The following is a 10,290-nucleotide window of genomic DNA, read 5'->3' on the forward strand; positions in this document are numbered from 1 at the left end:
GAGTTAGAAGAGGTTTTTGGGAACAAGACAGTGAGAGCGCTTTAAAATGGCCTGTGGGACAGCTGGAGAGGCACAGAGGCTGAGAAGGTTACTAGAAGGAGATCTGGCCAGTACACGATGATGGGCAGTTTAAAGACCAAGGAATGGAAAATAGGGTAGGAAGGAGAACAGAGAGAAGTAAGACATTGAGGAAGATGACAGAGCCTGTTGTATCTTATGCAGATTAGGAAAAGCAACCCTTTTGAGCACACATAAACTGATGTGAAGGTGCATGGCTGGATTTCAGCCCTCACTCTTCCTTCCCTTTGGACAGGTGCCTTTCTGCAAGGTACAGACTGCACTATACCACATCTGGGGGAAACTGTGGGCAGGAGACTGAAAGATACAAATGGGGATCTTTAGACAAACTGATCAAAAAAAAAAAAAAATCACGGATACTTCTGGTAGCATACAGGAAATCCTGTTTTTGTTTTTGTTTTTTTAAGATTTTTTATTTATTTATTTGACAGAGAGAGAGAGATCACAAGTAGGCAGAGAGGCAGGCAGAGAGAGAGAGATAGGAGGAAGCAGGCTCCCTGCTGAGCAGAGAGCCTGATGCGGGGCTCGATCCCAGGACCCTGAGATCATGACCTGAGCCGAAGGCAGCGGCTTAACCCACTGAGCCACCCAGGTGCCCGGAAATCCTGTTTTGAATCAAACAATTTTGCTAGTGAGTAGGGGTAGAGGAGGATGGTTGGCAAAATTGATTTCTGCAAACTAACTGTATCAAAACATTTCAGTAGAATGTTTTATCTTTTGTTATGTTTCATACAATGCATGTATTATTCATTTTAAGAGAGGTTTGCATTCATCACATCTAATGAATATCTTCCATGATTAATACAATTCATATTTATTTGTCAAGATCTAGGCAAATAGAAAAATTCTAGCACAAATTGCTGTAACTTGTTAAAGATGAGCACGGTTCACAGGTTGAAATTTTGGGATGCTTAACTGCCTTTATCTCAAAGGTCTTGAATGTCTTATTGAAACAACTGATTAGGCTTCAGCCAAAATAAAAACATAATTACCCCCACCACTCAGACAGACTGCTTTTTCAAGGGCCTGGCCTCAATCTGTACTATATAATCCTTTATTAATCTGCTTCAGTTAGGTCCATGAGTTGCATCATAGCAAAACTGAAATGGGCAAAAATCAGAGAACCAAAGAAGAAACAGTAAATATAACATTACATACCTAATATTAAAACACAATCAGTATATACCAGATGGGCCACTCTTGCTCTTGCTCAGGACCCGAGCATTCAATGACTATAAGAGAAACCATTAATATTTATAACAATTTACAGGTTTTATAGTTCCTCAACAACTATAACATGCACCATCTCACAGAATCCTCAAAAAAGTCCTTAGCAGTGGGGCACCTGGGTGTCTCAGGTAGTTAAGCAAGAAGTCTACTTGTTCCTCTCCCTCTGCTCTCACTTTTCCCCCTACCACTTGTACTCTCCCATGCTCACTCTCGATCTCTAAAATGATTAAATAAAATCTTTAAAAAAAAAAAGGCCATTGAAGTAAGTATGGTTTCATCATCAACTTTTGGAGATGAGAAAATTGGGAATTCAGACAAGCTGAGACCAACACAATAGTAAGTGACAGAACCAAGACTCAATCCCAGGCCTTCTGGCTCAAAGCAATGATCCTACCAGTATACTGGTTCTTTGGTTCAAATGGAAACATCTCGTGATAGCTTGTTGCATCACGGACAAGTCTACCTATTTCTAAGATGACATTAGTTAGCCTGAGTAGTGATGGGATCAGCAGTAATTTATTCTAATAATCTAAATGACTTACTTTTAAATATCTATTTTACTTGCTAAAGATTTCTTTTTCATGCACTCCCTCTGCCAAATGCATTTTTGGAGAAGTCAGAATGTTAACTGATTTCAGTTAATAACAGCCTCTGAGTTATCTACTTCTTTAACACCCTATCTCTCTCCGTTCTAATGCAGATTCCTGATTAAAAATGCAAAACTATTTTTTTAAAAAATAAAAAACTACATTTAAAAATTAAGGATACATTTGTACTTACAATTGCATGTGTCTTGAAACCAATGTGCTTAGCTTCTGAGTATCAGAGTCCCAAGCTGACTAACAAGTGACAAAATCATTTGGGAGGTTTTAAGGACAAGGCTGGCAGTGATCTGTTAGAAGAATTGCTTCCGAAAAGATTCAACCACGTGACCAAGTGATGACACCAGATGGTCAAACTCATCCATCCTCATGTTTTTACAATAAATACAGCATCCTTTAGAATAAATCTATTGGAAATGACATATATAATCTAACCAATTAACTACTGATAGTTCAAAAAAAATAGTCCCTTACAACTTATATCCACTTTAGTCCTAAAAGTTTAGGTTACATTGTTAAAAGTTATCATTTCCCAACCTACTCTCTAACAATAGAAATTCTACTTCTCGTTTTCTACTGTAAAAAATTCTTGCACATGGGAGATGTACAAAAATGTTTGTGGCAACGCTGTTTGACATTTTTCAAAAGGTAAGAAACAATTTAACCACCCTTATTGGAGAAATGATTTAGATATTTATAGTTAATGTAAATAAAGCAGAATTATATACAACAAATAAAAGGAATGAATTGTATGTACACATCAAGATGGATAAATCTCAAAATATATTGTGAAGTTGAAAAGCAAACTGGAAAAGTTTATCTTTAGTATACTAGTTATCTAAGTCCATTTGGACTTCTATAACAGACTGGGTAACTTATAAACAACAGAAATTTCTCACAGTTATGAAAGCTGGAAAATCCAACATCATGATGTCAGCATGATCAGGTTCTGGTAAAGGAACTCTTTCTGGTACAGACTGCAAATTTCTTGCTATGTTCTCACAGGTAGAAGGGACAAGAGTCTCTGGAGTCTTTTAATCTCATTCATGAGCGCCCTCATGACCTAACTACCCCCTAAAAGCCCCACTTCCTAATATTATCAATAGGGGGTTAGAATTTCAACATATGAATGCGGGAAGGGACACATATATTCTAACCATGGCACCAGTATTTAAGCAAAAACTTAACATACAAAAGAAGCTATAAATGGGTACATACAAACATATAATAAATGTATGAAAACATTCATGGAAATTACACATATCAACTTCACAAATGGTTGCGTCTACAGATGGAAAGAGAAGAGATGGAGAAGAGAGCTTTGCTCTACCTGTAATTCGTTAAACCTTTAGATAGATTTACATTTTTCTTACAATAATCAAAATAGTATGGTACTCACATAACAATAAGCATATAGACTAGTAGAGTAGTACAGGGAGCCCAGAAACAAACCTTTGCATATATGGTCAAATGATTTTTGACAAGAGTGTCAGCACCATTCAAAAGGGGGAAAGACAGTCTTCAGAAAATGCTGCAGGGAAAACTGGACATTCACAGGCAAAAGAATGATACTGGACTCAGACCTTATACCATATATTAAAATTAGTTCAAAATAGATCAAAGACATAAACATAAAAACTAAAACCATAAAACTCTCAGAAGAAAATAGAAGGAAAAGCTTTATAGCATTGGATTTGGTAATGATTTCTTGAATATGACTCTAATTACAGAGGCAACAGAATAAAAAATAAATTAGACTTTAAAATTTAAAAATTTATGTATCAAACAACACTGCTGACAGAAAGAAAAGGAAACCCACAGAATGGGAGAAAATATTTATAAATCATGTATCTGGTAAGGGATCAATATCCAAAATATATAAAGAATTCCTACAACTCAACAAAAAACCAACCCAACTTAAAAATGGGCAAAGGACTTGAATACATAATTTTCCAAAGAAGATATACAAATGAGCAACAATCACATTAAAAAATGTTTAACATCGCTAACCATTAAAGAAATGGAAATCAAAACCACAATAAGATACCACTAACATCCACTGGGATAATTATTACATAAAAGAAACAAACAAAAATATGTGTTGGTAAGTATGTGGAGAAACTGGAACCCCTGGGCAATGCTGTTGGGAATACTGAATGGTACAGCCGCTGTAGAAGACAATATGGTGGTTCCCGAAAAAATTCATCAAAAAAAATTCTGATCCAGCAATTCCACTTGTATGCATATACTTAAAAATATTCAAAGGAGGGATTTAAATAGATATTTGTAGATCAACATTCATAGCATTATTCACAATAGCTAAAAGACCAAAACAACCCAATGTCTGTTGACAAACAAATGGATAAACAAAATGTAATGCAATGGAATATATTCAGCCTTAAAAAGGAATGAAATTCTGATGCATGTTACAATATGGATGACTCTTGAAAACATTATGCTAAATGAAATAAGCCAGAAACAAAATAATAAATATTGTATTATTCCACTTATATAAACTACCTAGAAGAGCCAAATCATAAAGAGAGTAGAATATTGGTAAACAAGGCCCAGGGGAAGGGGGAGTTAGGAGTTATTATTTAATGGATAGACAAACTCAGTTTGGAATGATGAAAAAGTTCTGGAGATGAATAGTGTGTACAATAATGTGAAGGTACTTAATGTCGCTGAACTCTACACTCAAAAAATGGTTAAAATGCTAATTTTTATGTTATATATCTTACATCTTCATAAAATTTTCCTTCAGGAGGGAGAAAAAGGTGAATCAAATATGGCAAAATGCCAAATTTACTATTTCTTTAAACCCAGTGGTAGGTTTACAAATAGTCCATTAGTTTCTATACTTTATGTGCACCCGAAATGTCTCAGCTTAATTTTTGTTAATTTATTGTAGGTTTTGAAGAGAAGTTTTAATAAAATTATTCTGACCCTCAACTGTAAAGTAGAACAATGAGACTCTGGGACAGGTACTGAAGGCTGAAGACCACCCCTCAAATTATTTGATCAGTTTCTGGGCTACAGAACAGCATTTCTCAAATATAAAGTGCATACAAATTACCTAGAGATCCTACCACAATGCAGATTCTGATTCAGCTGGTCTAGAGAGGCCTGAGAGTTTCCCTTCCTTACTGGTTCCCAGGTGATGCCCAGGCTGCCAGGCCATAGACACACTTTGATAACAAGGATCTAATGAATGATAGTACTTGTCACATATTACCTCCTTTCATCTGAACTTTTCTTAATTATGTACTTCTTGATGACAAAGGGCTAAAGCCAGTCTTAAGTACATTTCAATGTAAAATTCATCATCTTATACTTTATTTGATAAAGGCTACCATAAAGCAAAATAACAATTAAAACCTAAACATCACTGAAAATATTTCAGAAAGACTACATCTCTTTCAAAAATCCTAAATTAGAAACTTTGACTCAGCTATCGAAATATATAATAAATGCATAGTTTAGGATATATTAATCTCTCTTCCCCAACTTGTGAAATAGGAATTTCTACAGCACAAATTTCCACTGATGGCAAGTTACTTCACTTAATTATACAGTCCTTAAATAGTCTCTTTTTACTTTGTAAATTCCAGTATAATTCTAGGTTGGGAGCTAATAATTTTACCTACTATAAAACGACTAATTAATTGCCTAAAATTTAAAAAGCCTCTAGGACAAAATTTCTTGCCAGAATGGTTTAGAATCTGGTCGTCTGGTGGACCCCAAGGTGTCAATCTAGTTAAATGAATTAAAGCTTCAGGAAATATAGTGTTTCCAGAATCGCCACAAATAAGATCCACCCCAGTGCCAAAAACAAAGAAAGCCTCTATATTCCCCAGTTAACCAACAGATGATCAAATTCCTCCTTAAAATCAAATAGTATGGTTCTCTAAATAAGTATAGTTGATTAAGAATAAGCAGACTTCAGGCCTAATGACCCCAGCTACTGAGTTTGTTTTTAAATAATGTAAGGCTACAGTATTTGCAGCATTCACTGTCTTTCATCAGCCTATCATTTCAGAGGCAAGAATTGTCTTTAGTCCAAACTGAAAATTTTGACACATTTACCAGGTTAATTTTTCTTTGGAATCTGCTAACAAAGTAATAGTTACAATAATAATTATATATATATATAGAAAGAGAGAGAGAGATCCCACTCATTTTTACAGTGCCCTAATTTTGTGCCAAGGCCTATTCTATTTGATTTGTTTACATGGATTATCTACTTGAATCGTTTTAACAACCCTGTAAAACACATATTATAATCTCTAACTCACAGTTAAGAAAACAGACTCAGAAAATTAAGTAACAGGTCCAAAGTCACAAAGTAAGTGGCACTTTCTAACTCAGGAATACTATTCCTAACCATGATGCTCACTTGTAAACTTTAATTGCTGGTGCTACTTCCCATAATGAATGTTGTCATGTAAGTCCGCTCCAAACTGCTTAATAGAACTACAGTAAAAATTGGAAGGAACTCCTTTTCTTGATATCAAGTATCCTCCTCTAAGTCTTTATTCAATATCATTTGGAGTAATCAATAGAAGCCTATGGGTCTATGGCTAATACTGCCAAGAAAAAAAAATCATTATATTTGGCAGAAAGGCTGCAATATCTAAGTGGAAGATCACTAATGCCTCTATTGAATCACTCAGTTCAGTTTGCACACTTAGAGTAGTGAGCAACAGAAGTAAAATCTAGGGGCCTGCTGAGGTTTCTTTTTGAAGGATGGCTAGTCGTAATGCAAGCCCAAAAATAAAAAGCTGGGTTTGGGAAAATATCAGCACATTTTCATTTCCAAAGTAACTTGAATTTCTTCCCAAATGACTTATTTCCCTTCATAAAACTAGGATCTTAGGTTCTGGGCTTGATATTTCATCAGCAAGTTGAGAAAAGATCTGTATACATACAAAATATTAATAGCCCCAAAGGAAGTCACATAGATTCAAGAATCATCTATTTACTGTGTCTGCGTCAGAAAGCTCACACTCTGGGTGAGTCAGAGGAAGAAAGGGCCAAAGGATACTGACACTATCAAGTCTGAAAACAGAAAGCCCAATCTATTTCAATCTCATTTGTAGACTTAAATCACAACTTTTACCGACAATTCACTATTTCAAAAAAACATTTCTCAATAAAATGTAATTCAAGGGCAATTTGCTTCCCAGAGGCCAAATGGCCATCTTATCCTTCCAGACGAGCATAGCACATTTTCCTCAGAACCTGAAGGCAATAAAGATATATTTAATTGAGAGAGGAAATCAAAAGACCACAAGGCCTCCTCAAGATACAGAACGAGTGATGGTCCTTTTAAAACTAGCAATTGCAAATTAAACACTAGGAAAGAATAAAAAAGAAAAGCACTTAGGTCATCAATCAAAGTGATTAATTATAAAGGACCTAAAGTACATTTCTCTTAACTCTTCTTTCACCTCACAAACATAGGGAGAAAATGGCAAAGCTAAAGATTGCATCATGAATGGGGTCAGAACTACAGGCTGGCCGGTAAGTATGAAACATACTTTATGCATAAACACACACACACACACACACAGAGATTAAATTCCCTTGATTACTTCTTTCCCATTATGCTAAAGGCATAGGTTTACTTAGTTAAAAGCAGAGTCACAAATCACTTGAGGCCACTCATCTGAGATGTACGTGCAGAGATTTACCTAAATACCTGGTTAATGCACATGTTCCTTGCGGTTTTGCCCAGAGCACTGGACTATGTACTGCTGAAGAGAAACAATACAAAAAGAGAAATAACATGATATATCATAATACAAAAATTATCTATTATATATACTTGCCATATTTCCAAACTTAAGGACTGCCCTATAGAGTTCAACCAATTATTCTATCTAACAGACCAGTCCTTGTGAAATATTTCAGGCTTGGGAACTTTTCACACTGCTAAAAAACTAATGAGGTCCTCAAATAACTTGTTTTTATACAGGTTATATAGACCAATATTTACTGTATTGGAAACTAAAAATAAAAAAGAGAGAGAGAGAAAATTTTAAAATATTTATTCATTCACTCCTAAAAAAATCCATTGTAAGTTAATATATTTTAACTAACAGTACATTTTTCAAAACAAACAAAAATTAGTGAGAAGAGTGGCAATGTTTAAATGTTTGTCCATCATTTTAATGTCTGACTTAATAAACAACTGAGTTCTTTTATATTCAATCTGTTCTGATACATTGTTTTGTTAAAATATATGAAAAAGATACACACTCTGGGGCACCTGGGTGGCTCAGTCATTAAGCATTTGCCTTCAGCTCAGGTCATGATCCCAGGGTTCTGGGACTGAGTCCCACATCAGGCTTCTTGCTCACAGGGGAGCCTGCTTTCCCTCTGCTTGCCTCTCCCCCACATCTTGTGTGTGTGTGTGTACATGCTCTCTCACTCTCTCTCTCTCACTCTCTCTCTAAGAAATGAAAAAATAAAATCTTTCTTAAAAAAATAAATATATAATTTTAAAAAATCAGTTGCCATGTAGAATCTAAAACAAAACCCCATCAACAAATGTTTCATGCTGTTGGAGTGTCTGGATAGTATAATTGGTTAAGCATCTTACTCTTGGTTTTGGCTCAGATAGTGATCTCTGGGTCATGAAATCAAGCCCCACAATGGGCTCCATGGTCAGCGCAGAGTCTGCTCGGGATTCTTTCTCCCTTTCCCCCAACAAGAAAACACTCTTTCCCTCCCTCTCTTTCTCTCTCAAATAAATAAATCTTAAAAAAAAATTTTCATACAGTTATACTAAAATCCATTAGTCTTATGCATTTTAATGGGTCTTTTACCCATGTTATAATGTAAAACTATGCATTGTCATTTGGAAAGTGTTAGTTCACTGGAGTTACAAAAATCTTCTAAATGTTGACACAATTCTTCACACAAAAGCAGATGTTGTCATTTATTGATTATAATCACACTGGCATGTAATATTCATTAATGTAACACTGATCTCATTAAAAAATCTTTAAACATTGTGCAGCTATCAAGCTCACAGTGACAGACACAAGTTTTCAGGATTTCTTTCTTGTTGGAAATCTCGGGTTTTAACACCGGGAAAAATACTGCCAGTTGTTCTTCTGAAAGTGGCAGTCTATCTTTGTTCATTTTAAAGAAAATGTGTGCCAAATACCCAAATTTAAATATCCATGGTTTGCCATTCCTTCAACTAAAGATGGTGTTCCAAATTCAAAAAATTGTATAATTTCTTTTTTTCAATATGACATACTTCAATTTACAACAGAAGTACTTCATGAAGAAAACTTCCATTTCATCATAAAAATATTTTAAAAATTATGTCAACAGTGTGGTGATAAAAAATAAATATAATTACAACTAGTCCAATTTGGTGCTGCTGCCTCTATTTCTGTTGAGTGACTAGCAGCTTTACCAACTATTGTTTTTGTGCCATCTGTGCAATCGTCAACTCAGATAAAAAGTAAGCTCTTGCTGTTATAAACATTGTTTTGAACTTGCTGACCCCCTGAAGAAGTCTCAGAGACCCCAATAGTGGGTTACAATTTGAAAACTAGTGGAGTACACTATAGCTCACATAAAAACTCATCATGTGTGAACTGCGTTCTTTAGGAGAAACAACATGTGTTGGAGAGGATGTGGAGAAAAGGGAACCCTCTTACACTGTTGGTGGGAATGCAAGTTGGTTCAGCCTCTTTGGAGAACAGTGTGGAGATTCCTCAAGAAATTAAAAATAGAACTTCCCTATGACCCTGCCATTGCACTCCTGGGTATTTACCCCAAAGATACAGATGTCGTGCAAAGAAGGGCCATCTGTATCCCAATGTTTATAGCAGCAATGGCCACAGTCGCCAGACTGTGGAAAGAACCAAGATGCCCTTCAACGGACGAATGGATAAGGAAGATGTGGTCCATATACACTATGGAATATTATGCCTCCATCAGAAAGGATGAATACACAACTTTTGTAACAACATGGACGGGACTGGAAGAGATTATGCTGAGTGAAATAAGTCAAGCAGAGAGAGTCAATTATCATATGGTTTCACTTATTTGTGGAGCATAACAAATAGCATGGAGGACAAGGGGTGTTAGAGAGGAGAAGGGAGTTGGGGTAAATTGGAAGGGGAGGTGAATCATGAGAGACTGTGGACTCTGAAAAACAATCTGAGGGGATTGAAGTGGCGGGGGTGTGGGAGGTTGGGGTACAGGTGGTGGGTATTATAGAGGGCACGGATTGCATGGAGCACTGGGTGTGGTGAAAAAATAATGAATACTGTTTTTCTGAAAATAAATAAATTGAAAAAATTAAAAAAAAAAAAAAAGAAAAAAGAAAATACCTATACAATTCTGGAGTGTGGTT

The 10,290-nt window shown here is 35.6% G+C and overlaps 1 long non-coding RNA gene across 1 annotated transcript; it reads left to right on the forward strand.

Moving 5' to 3' along the window:
- Positions 1 to 533: 533 nt before the first annotated feature.
- LOC131832251 (uncharacterized) lies at positions 534 to 9,731 on the forward strand. The gene is made up of 3 exons (XR_009353964.1): positions 534 to 709; positions 7,374 to 7,433; positions 9,540 to 9,731. It is a non-coding gene; the product is annotated as an uncharacterized LOC131832251 (long non-coding RNA).
- The last annotated feature ends 559 nt before the right edge of the window (positions 9,732 to 10,290 follow it).

This window comes from Mustela lutreola, chromosome 5 (genome assembly GCF_030435805.1).
Source record: "Mustela lutreola isolate mMusLut2 chromosome 5, mMusLut2.pri, whole genome shotgun sequence".
Classification (NCBI taxonomy): Eukaryota; Metazoa; Chordata; class Mammalia; order Carnivora; family Mustelidae; genus Mustela; species Mustela lutreola.